The 15182-nt window shown below is 46.7% G+C and overlaps 1 pseudogene; it reads left to right on the top strand.

Moving 5' to 3' along the window:
• Nucleotides 1–4436: 4436 nt before the first annotated feature.
• On the top strand, nucleotides 4437–9929 carry LOC112629164 (annotated as a pseudogene).
• The last annotated feature ends 5253 nt before the right edge of the window (nucleotides 9930–15182 follow it).

The following is a 15182-nucleotide window of genomic DNA, read 5'->3' as shown; positions in this document are numbered from 1 at the left end:
TGGATTTCATGTCTGCCTTTTAGTTTTTACTTTTTTTAACCTTAATGTTCTTACTTAGGTAAACACTTGAACTTCACAGGCTATAAAAATGGTTAACAAGGAAATAATACTAAATGATGACTATCACAGTCTTTTTCTCTTTTCTTTCTTTTCTTTTTTTTTTGTTTTTGTTTTTGTTTTTTGAAACATGGTTTCCCTCTGTTGCCCAGGCTGGGGTGCAGTGGCATGATCACAACTCACTGCAGCCTTGACCTTCCAAGCTCAAGCAATCCTCCCACCTCAGCCTCCCAAGTAGCTGGGACCACAGGCTCACACCACCATATTGGCTAATTTTTTTTTTTTTTTTTTTTTTTTTTTTGGTAGTGGCTGGGTCTCATCGTGCTGCCCAGACTGGTCTTAAACTTCTAACTTCAAGCAATCCTCCTACCTCAGCCTCCCAAAGTGCTGAGATCCTCCTACTTCAACCTCCCAAAGTGCTCAGGCTCCCACAGTGAGCCACTGTGCTCAGCCCCTATACTTTAAATAATCACTAGATTGCTAATAATACCTAATACAATGTAAGTGCTATATAAATACTTGTTATACTGTATTTTAAAATTTGTGTTATTTTTTATTGTTGTATTTTTTTTCACAAATATTTTCAATCCACAGCTGGTTGAATACAAGGATGTAGAACTTGTGGATACAAAGGGCCGACTGTAGTTGTAACTTGCACAAGCCCAGGTATATAAAAGGAGTTAAAATTTGTTTTGTTCACATATCCTTTCTTGTTCCCCAAGACCATTAGTTCCTCAAGAGAAATTACAGTCTCTTCCTTCTCTGTGATCACAATGCCTGGCTTACAGTAGGTGCTCAGTAAATGTTACAGAAGCATCATGTTCTCAAGCTCTTGCTGAACCTCGACCCAGCCTCCCTTTCAAAGAGGACTGTTCTGCCAGGTGCTTCACTCCATGTCCTACTTCTTCGCTCAAGTCCCTGGGGCCCTCGGACCTCCTGAATTTCCACCACTACTGCAGGGATCAGATCTTCCAATTCTCTAGTTTTCTTCCACTGATGAAACTGTTGGTTCCAGTCTTTAAGTCTGCTAGGAAAAGACAAAACAAACATATGAACAAAAAACTGGCAATAGACAGGTTAACAGGAAAAAAAGCATACACATTTATTTGTATGGGAGTGGGAAGCAGGGTGTAGGGGCAAAGGGAAAACTTACCCTTTGCCCTCTGAAGGTTTATTGAAAAATCACCTGACAAATGGTGAATGAATAGGAGAAAAGGTGCCCAAATTTATTTGATCCTAGTTTTATGTGGCATGAGAACCTTCAGAAAGAAGGTTCAAGGATATAGGAAAATTGTCCATTTTTATGCTCAGGTTCCACATGGTATGGACATTCAGAAACGTGATTGGTCAAAAGGGTATGATGCAGCGCTAACAGACTGAGCGGGGAAACCCAGCAAGCCTCTCTGTGTAATTCTTCTTAGCGCCTCTGTGCAGCATTCCTTCCTTCTGGGTATGGGGCAAGACCCTCTCTGGAACAGAGGTCTTATGATCTACAAGATAGGTCAGATAAGATAGATCAATTTCTTCCGGGCACAGTGGCTCACACCTGTAATCCCATCACTTTGAGAAGATGAGGCAGGCAGCTCACCTGAGGTCAGGAGTTTGAGACCAGCCTGACCAACATGGAGAAACCCCATCTCTACTAAAAATACAAAAAATTAGCCAGGCGTGGTGGTGCATGCCTGTAATCCCAGCTACTCGGGAGGCTGAGGCAGGAGAATCACTTGAACCATCTGAAAAAAAAAAAAAGGCTGGGCATGGTGGCTCATGCCTGTAATCCCAGCACTTTGGGAAGCAAAGGCGGGCAGATCACAAGTTCAGGAGTTCAAGACCAGCCTGGCCAAAATGGTGAAACCCCATCTCTACTAAAAATGCAAAAATTAGCCAGGCACAGTGGTGGACACCTGTAGTCCCAGGTACTTGGGAGCCTGAGGCAGGAGAATCACTTGAACCCAAGAAGCAGAGGTTGCAGTGAGCTAAGATCGTGCCACTGCACTCCAGCCAGGGCAACAGAGAGAGATTCTATCTCAAAAAAAAAAAAAAAAAAAAGGTAAATTTCTTTATAGCCAGTTCTTACACAGAAAGGCTGGGGTGGCAGCAGAGTTAGTAATATTTTTGGGTTTTATGGCTGGCTTTGGAGAAAAGGGGTCTGGTTTTCATGACCTCCCTTGGGAAAGAGGGATTCTAGTTTCTATGGCTAGCCTCTAGAGAGAATGCGAGTCTAGAAACAGGAGATTAGAAGGTTAGAGAGAGCTGCCTCTGAGGCCTTGTTTTTGGGCTATTGTTTTATGACCCCCAACAGAGGCATCACAGAAAAGCAAAAAGCCAGTAACCCAATGAAGTTGTCTAATCATCACTGTTTTTTTTTTTTTTTTGAGACAGAGTCTGGCTCTGTCGCCCAGGCTGGAGTGCAGTGGCCGGATCTCAGCTCACTGCAAGCTCCGCCTCCCGGGTCTACGCCATTCTCCTGCCTCAGCCTCCCGAGTAGCTGGGACTACAGGCGCCCGCCACCTCACCCGGCTAGTTTTTTGTATTTTTTTTTTTAGTAGAGACGAGGTTTCACCGTATTAGCCAGGCTGGTCTCGATCTCCTGACCTCGTGATCCGCCCGTCTCGGCCTCCCAAAGTGCTGGGATTACAGGCTTGAGCCACTGCGCCCGGCCTTTAATCATCACTGTTTAAGGAATGGGATATGTTTGAGAAATGCACCATTAGTCAATTTCATCATTGTGGGAACATCATAGAGTGCCCTTACACAAACCTGGATGGCATAGCCTACCACACACCTAGGCTATAGGTATAGCCTATTACTCCTAGGCTATAAACTTTACTCTATGTTACTGCACTGACTACTGTAGGCAGCTGTAACACAATGGTGACTATTTGTGTATCTAAACATGTCTAACTATAGAAAAGATAATATGTTACACTATGATATTACCAAGGCTAGGTGTCACTAGATGATAGAAATTTTTCACCTCAGCCAGGCCTATGGCCTCATACCTGTAATCCCAGCACTTTGGGAGGCCAAGATGGGAGGATCACTTGAGGCCAGGAGTTCAATACCAGCTTAGGCAACATAGTGAGACCCCTGCCTCTACAAAAAAATTAAAAAATTAGCCCAGTATGATGGTGTGCACCTATAGTCCCAGCTACTCAGAGGCTGAGGCAGGAGGATTGGTTGAGCCAAGGAGGTCGAGGCTGCAGTGAGCCATGAATCAGCCCACTGCACTCAACCTGGGCAAGAGTGAGACCCTGTCTCAAAAAAAAAGAAAAAAAAAATTAGCTCCCTTTTTTTCTCATGGGGCCACCATTTTACATGTGGTCTGTCATCGACTGAAACATCCTTACCCGTCTAGGGGACAGGGGAGTGGGGTATGTAGGCCACCTACATACAGATGGTTATGAAAAAAAAAAAGGATGAGCCTTCAGAAGAATAGGTAATAGACTGTCCGGATGAAACGTCAACTTTAATCTCTCCTAGGTTTGAGTCCTGTGACTTGTTAATCTTCCTGATAGATACAAATTTCTAGGGAGGGGTTTCACGACAATTGGCTTCCTTCTGGAGAATCTACCTTTACTCAGATAAAGGAAATTCAGGAAAAGTCCCTCTGTGTATCCACTGTTTTCCCAGATGCCTTCAGTTTGAAGCAATCAGCATAACAATGTGGGATTTTAGGGGGTGATATCTCCTGGGTTCATTCAAAATAACAGCAACATGCTTGGCTGCTTAACCCCCTCATCACAATACTCAAGAAGGTATTGCGGATATTATTCCTTAACTGGAACAAAATCTTAGTCAATGAACAATTTCATAGCGTGGTGCAAAACATTACTTTTTATTTTTCCCATATGGGCAGGCTTGGATAGAGATCCAGGCATCCCTTTTTCTCTCTGGTATTCATCTCTTTCCCTTTTTTGTCCTCTCTGCCCTCCCTGCAAGCCTGGTACCACCCTGACAGCTGACATGTGTGGTCCTGGAGCCTTGTTCCTGGTTCCATCCTAGAGGAGTGGGCAGAGATGGGGACTTACCTACTCTAGGGGTCTTGGGTCTTTCAGATTCACCAAGGTGAGAATCTGCAGGCAGACAAACCTTTTTTCATGACCTCTCCTAACCTGACTTTGCCTCATTATCATGCTAAAAATTTCTTTTCTACTAGGGTTGGAGGGGAAAGAACAAAAGTAGGGTGTCCTACAGAACACCAGACAGATCCCTCTAATTATTTATAAGCCTCAGTTGATTCATATTTGCAAAATGGCTCTGGAAATTTTCAAATGGTTTATTAAATTTTCCATCCTCCTACTGAGCATGTCCTATCTGGCAAGCCCGTGTTGGATGCCAATGGAACATGAAGGTGACCAGGAGAAGCTCCAAGTCCCATGGGGAAACAAGCTCATCCAGGACTAACAAAGCACAAATGCCCAGTGCCCATCTCAACAAAACCACAGCGGCTCTCAGAGACAGGTCAGACTGCTTGAATCACACACAGCACACTCTGAATGTCTCTCCGTAAGGCCTTCTGACTGCAGATTTAATGCCTTTCAGCTGCCAGGAATGTCAGCTGAACTCTTAAAACCCCACACCAGATAAAATTCTATTTTCTCCATGAAAAAGCATGTGGGTAGCCACTTGCTGCTTGAACTCCCTGAAGGATGTGTTTGGGAGGGAGGATCAGGAGGGTCTCCCAACACCCTCCCCCTTCTGAGTTAGCACCGAACCCTGTTTCCTGCATTCCTGGGGTGACAGTCCCCTACTTGCTTTCCAGTACCTCCCAGAGAACTCCTGCACGAGTGCTGTCCTGAACTTCCCCGCAGGGACCCACAGCCTTCCTCTTACCCTCTCTAAGTATTATGACCATTTTCCCCTATGCTGCGACTGGGGCTCAAAAGATGCTCCTCCAAATTGGAGGCCTCAAAAGCAACCTCAGAAGCAAAAGTTTCTCTCCGATCTTCTCCTGCCCCCTGTCTCTGGCCCCCAAGGCTAGCCACAGAAACTACAGTCTCTCTTCCCCAAGGCAGGCCTTCGAAACCAGAACCCCTTTTCCCCAAAGCCAGCCATCAAACCCCAAAATATTACTCTAACTTCCTCCCTTTTTCTGTGTAAAACATGGCTCTAAAGAAATCATCTAGGCCGGGCGCGGTGGCTCAAGCCTGTAATCCCAGCACTTTGGGAGGCCGAGACGGGCGGATCACGAGGTCAGGAGATCGAGACCATCCTGGCTAACACGGTGAAACCCCATCTCTACTAAAAATTACAAAAAACTAGCCGGGCGAGGTGGCGGGTGCCTGTAGTCCCAGCTACTCGGGAGGCTGAGGCAAGAGAATGGCATGAACCCGGGAGGCGGAGCTTGCAATGAGCCGAGATCCGGCCACTGCACTCCAGCCTGGGTGACAGAGCAAGACTCCGTCTCAAAAAAAAAAAAAAAACAAAAGAAATCATCTGACCAGGCCAGGTGCAGTGGCTCATGCCTATAATCCCAGCACCTAGTGAGGTGGAGGCAGGTGGATTGTTTGAGCCCAGTAGTTCTAGATGAGCCTAGGCAACATGGCGAAACCTCCTCTCTACAGAAAATTTAAAACTTAGCCAGGTGCAGTAGCGCATGCTCTGTGGTCCCAGCCACTGGGGATGCTGGGGCAGAAGGATCAGCTGAGTCTGGGAGGTCAAAGCTGCAGTGAGCCAGGATCACATCACTGCACTCCAGCGTGGGCAACAGAATGACCCTGTCTTAAGAAAAAAAAAAAAGAAAGAAAGAAAAAGAAATTATCTAACCTACTTTGTTCGATAGTAGGTCACAAGATCCCCGTTCCACAGAGAGTCTTACCCCATACCCAGAAGGCAAGAATGCTCCACAGAGAGGCCAAGAAGAAAATATACAGACAGGCCTTGCTGTATTTCCCCACTAGGCCTATTAACATTAGAGTTTTGGCCGGGCGCGGTGGCTCAAGCCTGTAATCCCAGCACTTTGGGAGGCCGAGGCGGGTGGATCACGAGGTCAGGAGATCGAGACTATCCTGGCTAACATGGTGAAACCCCGTCTCTACTAAAAATACAAAAAACTAGCCGGGTGTGGTGGCGGGCGCCTGTAGTCTCAGCTACTTGGGAGGCTGAGGCGGGAGAATGGCGTGAACCCGGGAGGCGGAGCTTGCAGTGAGCCGAGATCACGCCACTGCACTCCAGCCTGGGAGACACAGCGAGACCCCGTCTCAAAAAAAAAAAAAAAAAAAAAAAAAAAAAATTAATTAATAGAGTTTTGTCCAATCACAGTTCTACATGACCACTCATACTTCTCCGAACCTAAGCATAAAAATGGACAGCTTCCTCTGTATCTTCGGGGTCTTCATTCTGAAGTTTCCTCCATCACATAAAATTGTGATCAAATAGGTTTGTATGCTTTTTGGCCTGTTAGTCTGCGTTTTGTCAGTGATTCTCAGTGAACCTTCAGATAGCAAAAAGAACGTTTTTCTCTTGGCCCCTGCACCTCTAGGAAAGACTGCAGGCTGCAATCGCATCCACAAGGCTGCCATCTGCAGCTGCTTCAAGTGGGCTGTGACCTGTGTCAGGCCACTCCATTCTCAGGGTACTGGACCTACATCCCAAACACTAATGTCTCTCCTTGCCATCCCTCACAGGACAGGCCCATGCTGAAGATGCCCTGGGCCATGTCCCCCCGGTACCACATTTGGGGGCCCACGTCCCAGAGTCAGAGGCATTTGAACCGGAGCAACTCCATCTTGAATAGGAGCTGGGTACAATGAGGCTGAAACCTAGTGGGCTGCATTCCAGACAGTTAAGCTTCCTAAGTTACAGGATGAGACAGGAGATTGGTACAAGATACAGGTCATAAAGATCTTGCTGATAAAACAGTTTGCAGTAAAGAAACCGGCCAAAATCCACCAAAACCAAGATAGCCACAAGCATGACCTCTGGTCATCCTCATGTCTACACTCCCCCAGTGCCATGACACTTTACAAATGCCATGGCAACGTCAGGAAGTTACCCTATATGGTCTAAAAAGGGGAGACATGAGTAGTCCACCCCTTGTTTAGCATATATAATCAAGAAATATAATCAAGAAATAACCATAAAAATGGGCAACCAGTAGCCCTTGGCGCTGCTCTGCCTCTGGAGTAGCCCTTATTTATTCCTTCACTTCTTTATAAACTTCCTTTCACTTTAGTCTATGGATCCGCCCTGAATTCTTTCTTGGGCAAGATCCAAGAACTCTCTCTTGGGGTTTGTATCAGGACCCCTTTCTGGTAACACCTGGGTTGAGTGTGGACCCCAGCCAACGCAAAGCTCTCTCCTCTCCCCACCTGCCACCAACAGGTCCCTCTATTTTTGCTCTTCCGACAAAGCTTCTCCCAGCAGAGGCTCAGCTTCAGCCTGCTGCTCTCCCGGCTTTATCATGTAGCAGGACGGGCCGCAGACAAGAACCCCTCAGACACCGAGTTGTAGAAAAGGAAAGGGCTTTATTCAGCTGGGAGCATCAGCAGACTCACGTCTCCAAAACCCGAGTTCCCTGAGTGAGCAATTCCCATCCCTTTTAAGGGCTCACAACTCTAAGGGGGTCCACGTGAAAGAGTTGTGGTCGATTGAACAAGCAGCGGGTAAGTGGCTGGGGGCTGCATGCACCGATAATCAGAATGGAACAGGATAGGATTTTCACGATGCTTGTCCATACAATGTCTGGAATCTATAGATAACACAAGCAGTTAGGTCGGGGGCTGATTTATTTTTTTTATTTTTATTTTTTGAGATGGAGTTTCACTCTTGTTGCCCAGGCTGGAGTGCAATAGTGCAATCTCGGCTCACCGCAACCTCCGCCTCCAGGGTTCAAGCAATTCTCCTGCTTCAGCCTCCCGAGTAGCTGGGATTATAGGCATGTGCTACCACCCCGGCTAATTTCGTATTTTTAGTAGAGACGGGGTGTCTCCATGTTGGTCAGGCTGGTCTTGAACCCCTGACCTCATGATCTGCAAGCCTTGGCCTCCCAAAGTGCTGAGATTACAGGCATGAGCCACCGCACTCAGCCAAGTCAGGGGTTGATTTTTAACTACGAGGCCCAATGCGTGGTGCTGGGCTATCTGCCTGTGGATTCCATTTCTCCCTTTTAGTTTTTACTTCTTCTTTCTTTGGAGGCAGAAATTGGGCATAAGACAATATGAGGGGTGGTCTCCTCCCTTAATCAGGGCACTCTTGCCTTCATCAAATCTTTTTATTGTGAGCGGCGAGGCAGCCCAGCTCCTCCACAGCCAGCAGCACTGGGCACGCACCCTCCCCACTGCCAAAGAGGAAGAGGAAGATCTGCTCCACAGACACAGCTTCCAAGGAAGAGCCCAGGAAGAGGTTGTCAGCTAACCTGCTCCTGCAAAAGTGAAAACAAAGCTGAAAAAGGCAGCAGAGAAGGATAAATCTTTGGACAAAAAAGTGCAAACAAAAGGGGAAAGGGGAGCAAAGGGAAAACAGGCCTAAGTGGCTAACTAGGAAACTAAAGAAGATTTACCTGCAGAAAATGGAGAAACTAAAATGATTTCTCTCCAGCTGATGAAGCTGGAGAGAAAGAAGCCAAGTCTGATTAAATCACATACCATGTTTTATCAGTGGTCCCCGTCTCCCTTTTTGTACAATCGAGATAAACATTTTCATCAACTATTTCATAAATGCAAGTTTACAAAATAATAGTGGTTTTTTTTCTGAGACAGGGTCTGGCTCTGATGCCCAGACTGGAATGCAGTGGCGCCATTTCAGCTCACTGCACTCTGCCTCCCAGGCTCAAGCCATCCTCCCACCTCAGCCTCCTGGGTAGCTGGGACCACAGATGCATGCCACAATGCCTGGCTACTTTTTTGTATTTTTTGTAGAGACAGAGTCTCACTTTGTTGCCCAGGCTGGTCTCAAACTCCTGAGCTCAAGAGATATGCCTGCCTTGACATCTCAAAGTACTGGGATTACAGGTGTAAGCCACCATGGCCGGCCTAGAAACAATTTTTTTTTTTTTTTGTGAGCAACATGGCTGTTTATTTCACCTGGGTGCAGGCGGGCTCAGTCCAAAAAGAGAGTCAGCCAAGGGATATAAGGGTGGGGCTGTTTTATAGGATTTGGGTAGGTAAAGGAAAATTACAGTCAAAGGGGGATTGTTCTCTGGTGGGCAGGAATGGGGGGTCACAAGGTGCTCAGTGGGGGAGCTTTTTGAACCAGGAAAAGGAATTTCACAAGATAATATCATCGCTTTAGGCAAGGACCGGCCATTTTCACTTCTTTTGTGGTGGAATGTCATCGGGTTAAGGCGAGGCAGGGCATTTGCACTTCTTTTGTGATTCTTCAGTTACTTCAGGCCATCTGGGTGTATACGTGCAAGTCACAGGGGATGTAGTGGCTTGGCTTGGGCTCAGAGGCCTGACATTCCTGCCTGATTTAAAATTGATGAGATGTTCCTTGGGCTGATTGGTCTGAGGACCAGAGGTCATAGGTGGATCTTTCTCACAGAGCAAAGAGCAGGAGGACAGGGGATTGATCTCCCAAAGGAGGTCCCCTGATCCGAGTCATGGCACCAAAATGTCATGCCGTCCATGTGAAGAGACCACCAAACAGGCTTTGTGTGAGCAACATGGCTGTTTATTTCACCTGGGTGCAGGCGGGCTGAGTCCGAAAAGAGAGTTAGCCAGAAACATTTTTAAGAAGGAGGGAATCACACCTAATCCCATTTTTCAAGTGTAAATGCTTTTTTTAAAAAGGTGAAACCATTCGCTGCTTGTTTATTTTTTGGTACAACCAGAAAATAGAGTGGGCTATTGGATTATGGGAGGCTTTGACTGTCTTGGGTGTCAGCTTAACATTCCATAGACAGAGGGGTTAGTTTTTATATCCTATAATACAAAGCATACTAAATGGCAATATGGAGTCACAGTCCTACATTTAATGTCCTGAGCATTTAAAATTACTTCTATTCCCATGTTGTTGTAATTTTTTTTTTTTTTTTTTTTTTTTTTTTTTTTTGAGATGGAGTCTCGCTCTGTCACTCAGGCTGGAGTGTAATGGCATGATCTCGGCTCACTGCAACCTCCGCCTCCTGGGTTCAAGCAATTCTCCTGCCTCAGCTTCCCGAGTAACTGGGATTACAGGGTGTCTGCCATCATGCCCGGCTAATTTTTTGCATTTTTGTAGAGACAGGGTTTCACCATGTTGGCTAGGCTGGCCTCGAACTCCTGACCTCAGGTGATCTGCCATCCTCGGCCTCCCAAAGTACTGGGATTACATATGTGAGACACCACGCTGGGCCTACCCATATTGTTTTTTAGCAGAATTGTTTCCTAAAGAAATCCACTTGATTATAGCAATCCCTGAGAATTGTGTGCACTCTGTAACATCCTTGGTCGTGGTAGTCCTGTTTTCCTAGTAACTTTGTTAATGTGCTGTGAAAGATTGAAAATTTGAGTATGGGCCGGGCGCGGTGGCTCAAGCCTGTAATCCCAGCACTTTGGGAGGCTGAGACGGGCGAATCAAGAGGTCAGGAGATCGAGACCATCCTGGCTTACATGGTGAAACCCCATCTCTACTAAAAAATACAAAAAAAAACTAGCTGGGCGTGGTGGCAGGTGCCTGTAATCCCAGCTACTCGGGAGGCTGAGGCAGGAGAATGGCGTGAACCCGGGAGGCGGAGCTTGCAGTGAGCTGAGATCCGGCCATTGCACTCCAGCCTGGGCGATAGAGCGAGACTCCGTCTCAAAAAAAAAAAAAAAAGAAAAAGAAAATTTGAGTATGTGGTATATTTGCTGTTCAGTTGTGTATTGGTGGGATGTATGTAACAGCTTATCCACATGTGCAGATACTGGTACTTGATAGCCTCTTAAGGAAAATTTGCCTCCAAATGTTAAGCTGGAAAGTCACTGGAATAACTTTTAAAAAGAATTACAATACATGGCTTTTTAGATTTTCAGTACATATAAGAACTGTGTGCAAACTGAAATGTCTGTGTACTGAGCCTCAACACAACCAATAAAATCTCAATTATGAAAGAGTGTTTTGAAGCATCTGGAAAAAAACCAAGCAAACAAATCTCCTTACTGTGACCATTTCACACTTGGGAGGATGAGGCACAGAGACACTGCCCATTGGCTGTTTACTCAGGGACAGACCTGCTGGACGCCTTGCTTGGGGTTTGAGGGCAAAAAGAGTAAATCCTGGTTTGGGGCACTGGCTCCTCTGAGGAGAAACCCTACTAGAGCTGTGAGCTTTAGGCAGCTCCTGGCTCCCGGCATTCCCCTCCAGCCCAGCCAGCAGGACTGGACCCAGGAGCAAGCACTCACAAGCACGGAGCACCGGAAGCTGCTTGCAGCCTCCCAGGAGACCTTTCAGGCTGAGCTGTTTTTGAAGAGAGGAGAGCCTGAGGAAGAAGAGGTCACAGGGCTTTTTGTGGGGAAAAGCATAACTACACATTTAACTACCAATTAGCTCAGGCTGGCCACCTCTCCTGGGCCCCCAGCCTTTGCACCAATCCCCATAAGGCTGGTTGGCCCGGAGCACAGGCAGGGAGAGTTTCTTCCCAGTGCAGCAGTGAGATCCAGACGTGGGAGCAGATGCACATTCTCAGGGAGGCCAGTCCCGAGGCCTTGGCAGGGACCACTGCAGCTGCCCATCTCCAGCAAGGCCATCAAAAGGCAGTGAGGCGTGGGAGCCGGCCCTCGGAGGGGCCACCACAGGACCCGCCAGGCTGCCATCAGGTCTTGGCAGGAAGCGAAAATGTTTTTGCTCTTATAGAGGGTACAGAGAAAGGCAGCATGGCCGGGCAGGCCAACTACTGCCAGTCTTCAGGGGGTGTGGAACAAAGCCCTTTTTTCTCCAGGTCCTCGGACCCTCTGCCAGGCCGGACCATTGGTTAGTTCTTTCCCAGTTCCCTTGGCACCAGGAGATGCGGCAGCAGAGCTGCCCAGGGTTCATTGAGGAGAGGCCCTGAATGGGCACATCCAGGGGGCCCAGGCCAGCTGACACTCCCTCACAGTCAGAGCCTCCCCGCTTAGAGTGAGGCACGGGCTTTGCATTCAAAGAGACCTGCATTCACCAACTAGGCTACATAAGCCCTCTGAACCTCAGAATCCTCTCATTTAAAATAACAGGGATGGGGTATGTTGTTAATAAAAAAAAAAAAAGCAAGGTGCAGAATACAAGCATAGCATGCCACCAATCAAGGAGGTAGGAGACAGAGAGACATAACAGCCACCAATCAAGGAGGCAGGAGACAGAGAGACATAACATTTACACACATTTACTTGTGCGTGCATAAAACATAAAATGTCTCAGAAAAGATAAACAAAAAATGGGCTTTTGGGTTCCCTCCAAGAAGAAAAATTGGGTGGCTGAAGAAGGAAAGGGAGAAGGAGGAAGACTTTTTATTATTTTATTTTTTATTTATTTTTTTTTATTTTTTTATTTTATTTTTTTGGAGACAGAGTCTTACCCTGTTGCCCAGGCTGGAGTGCAATGGCACAATCTGGGCTCACTGCAACCACCACCTCCTGGGTTCAAGCGATCCTCATGCCTCAGCCTCTTAAGTAGCTGGGATTATAGGCACCCACCACCACACCCAGCTAATTTTTGCATTTTTAGTAGAGATGGGGTTTCACCATGTTGGCCAGACTGGTCTTAAACTCCTGGCCTCAAGTGATCTACCTGCCTCCACCTCCCAAAGTGCTAGGATTACAGGTATGAGCCACCATGCCAGGCCAGAGGAAGACTTTTTCAGAGTGTACCTTTTGGAGCTTTAAAATTTTGATTTTTGCCGGGCGCGGTGGCTCAAGCCTGTAATCCCAGCACTTTGGGAGGCCGAGACGGGCGGATCACGAGTTCAGGAGATCGAGACCATCCTGGCTAACACAGTGAAACCCCGTCTCTACTAAAAAATACAAAAAAACTAGCAGGGCGAGGTGGCGGGCGCCTGTAGTCCCAGCTACTCAGGAGGCTGAGGCAGGAGAATGGCGTAAATCCGGGAGGCGGAGCTTGCAGTGAGCCGAGATCTGGCCACTGCACTCCAGCCTGGGCGACAGAGCGAGACTCCGCCTCAAAAAAAAAAAAAAAAAAAAAAAAAAAAAAAATAAATAAATAAATAAAATAAAATAAAATAAAATTTTGATTTTTTTTTCTGGTAAAAAAAAAAAAATTGTTTTTTGTTATTGTTGTTGTTGTTTTTTAAAAACAGGGTCTCACTATGTTGCCTAGGCTAGTCTCAAACTCCTGGTCTCAAACAATCCTCCCACATCAGCCTCCCTACTTGTTGGGATTACAGGTGTGAGTGTGAATTGTTTAAATTACTATATATTTAAAATAAGATTTCAGCCAGGCGCAGTGGCTCAAGCCTATAATCCCAGCACTTTGGGAGGCCGAGACGGGCGGATCACGAGTTCAGGAGATCGAGACCATCCTGGCTAACACGGTGAAACCCCGTCTCTACTAAAATACAAAAAAAATTAGCCGGGCGAGGTGGCGGGCGCCTGTACTCCCAGCTACTCGGGAGGCTGAGGCAGGAGAACGGCGTGAACCCGGGAGGCGGGGCTTGCAGTGAGCTGCGATCCGGCCACTGCACTCCAGCCTGGGCAACAGAGCCAGACTCCGTCTCAAAATAAATAAATAAATAAAATAAAATAAAATAAGATTTAAATGAAGAAAAACAAAGGTAACAGTGAGGACCTGCCTGGATTGCTGTGAGAATAAAATGAGTTAACATAAATGACAGCAGGGCACTCTGCATGCAGGCCCTCAGGAAGTGGTGTAGAGCCTTAGGGGTTACAGATCCATATGGTTTGGGTTTTTGTCTCCACCCAAATCTCATATGGAATTGTAATCACCAATGTTGGAGGTGGGGCCTGGTGGGAGGTGACTGATCATGGGAGCAGATTTCCTCCTTGCTGTTCTCATGATAGTGAGTTCTCGTAAGATCTGATGGTTTAATTATGTGTGGCACTTCCCCGTTCACTCTCTCTCTCTCCTGCCACCATGAATAGAAGGTACCTTGCTTCCCCTTCGCCTTCCGTCATGACTGTAAGTTTCCTGAGGCCTCCCCAGCCATGTTTCCTGTACAGCCTATGGACCCGTGAGCCAATTAAACCTCTTTTCTTTAAAAATTACCCAGTTTCAGGTCTTTCTTTATAGCAGTGGGAGAACAGACTAATACACAGGCAGTGCATGCACTGGCTCATGCTGCTGAGCGAGGAAAGGTACAGAGCAGGCACAGTGGATCCTGCAGTGCAGATGGGACCCTGAGATCCAGAAGGAATCTGCCCAAGGTCATGCAGATAGAAGTGATAAAGGATGCATCTAGGAATCCTATTCCTAGGGCTGAGAACATCTGTAGAAACCAGAAAAACTATTAGGATCTTTGGAGACCTGAGTGCCAGGTGAAAATCAGACTCTCCCAGGATAATGAGACTTTCAAGGCCGGCCTTCAGAAGAGCAAATGATGCGGGTCTTGACTGATCAGGGCAGGGACTTTGGAATGGGGCCTGAGGCAGTGATTGGATCTCAGAACCTAGCCTCCCGCTGGAACAGATCAACCCCAAGAGGCCTATCTGCCAAGGGAACACAGGTTCCTGGTCTGTGGTTTCTCCTCCCAGCCCCAAGCATCTGCTGGAGATGAATCCCTTTTCAAAATTCACCCAGCCTCTCACCTCCCCAGCAGACTTCTCCTTCACTAATATTGCATGCCACTCTGTGCTAGGCATTCAGCCAGGTCATGGGGACACCAAGAGGTCTAAGGCACCCCTCAGAGCTTCTAGTTTAATCAGAAGATGTGTCAGGCAGATTTGGATAATAATCCTGAAAGACAAAACCCTGAATGTTGAAATCCTAAAAGATCAAAATCCATAAAGTCTAAAATCCTGAAAATCACTATCACAGGATCATGTTAGGTGGAACTACTGTCTTTATTTGGAAATGAAGCACAGTTCAAGGAGATGTGTATGGGTTCTCAGTTCACAAAGGGTAGATTTGTGAACTTAATTTGGTTCTGTGAAAATAGAAATGCACTTAATTGCAATGGGCAGGCAATAACCAGACTTTCAAATGAATAGCATATACTTAAAACATTTGTAGACCAGAACCACTTTACAAATGCAAATGTAGCAAACGTTTTGAAG

Source organism: Theropithecus gelada, chromosome 7b (genome assembly GCF_003255815.1).
Source record: "Theropithecus gelada isolate Dixy chromosome 7b, Tgel_1.0, whole genome shotgun sequence".
Lineage (NCBI taxonomy): Eukaryota > Metazoa > Chordata > Mammalia > Primates > Cercopithecidae > Theropithecus > Theropithecus gelada.
Note: the sequence above shows the minus strand (reverse complement) of the source record. Positions and strands in the feature narration are given on the sequence as shown.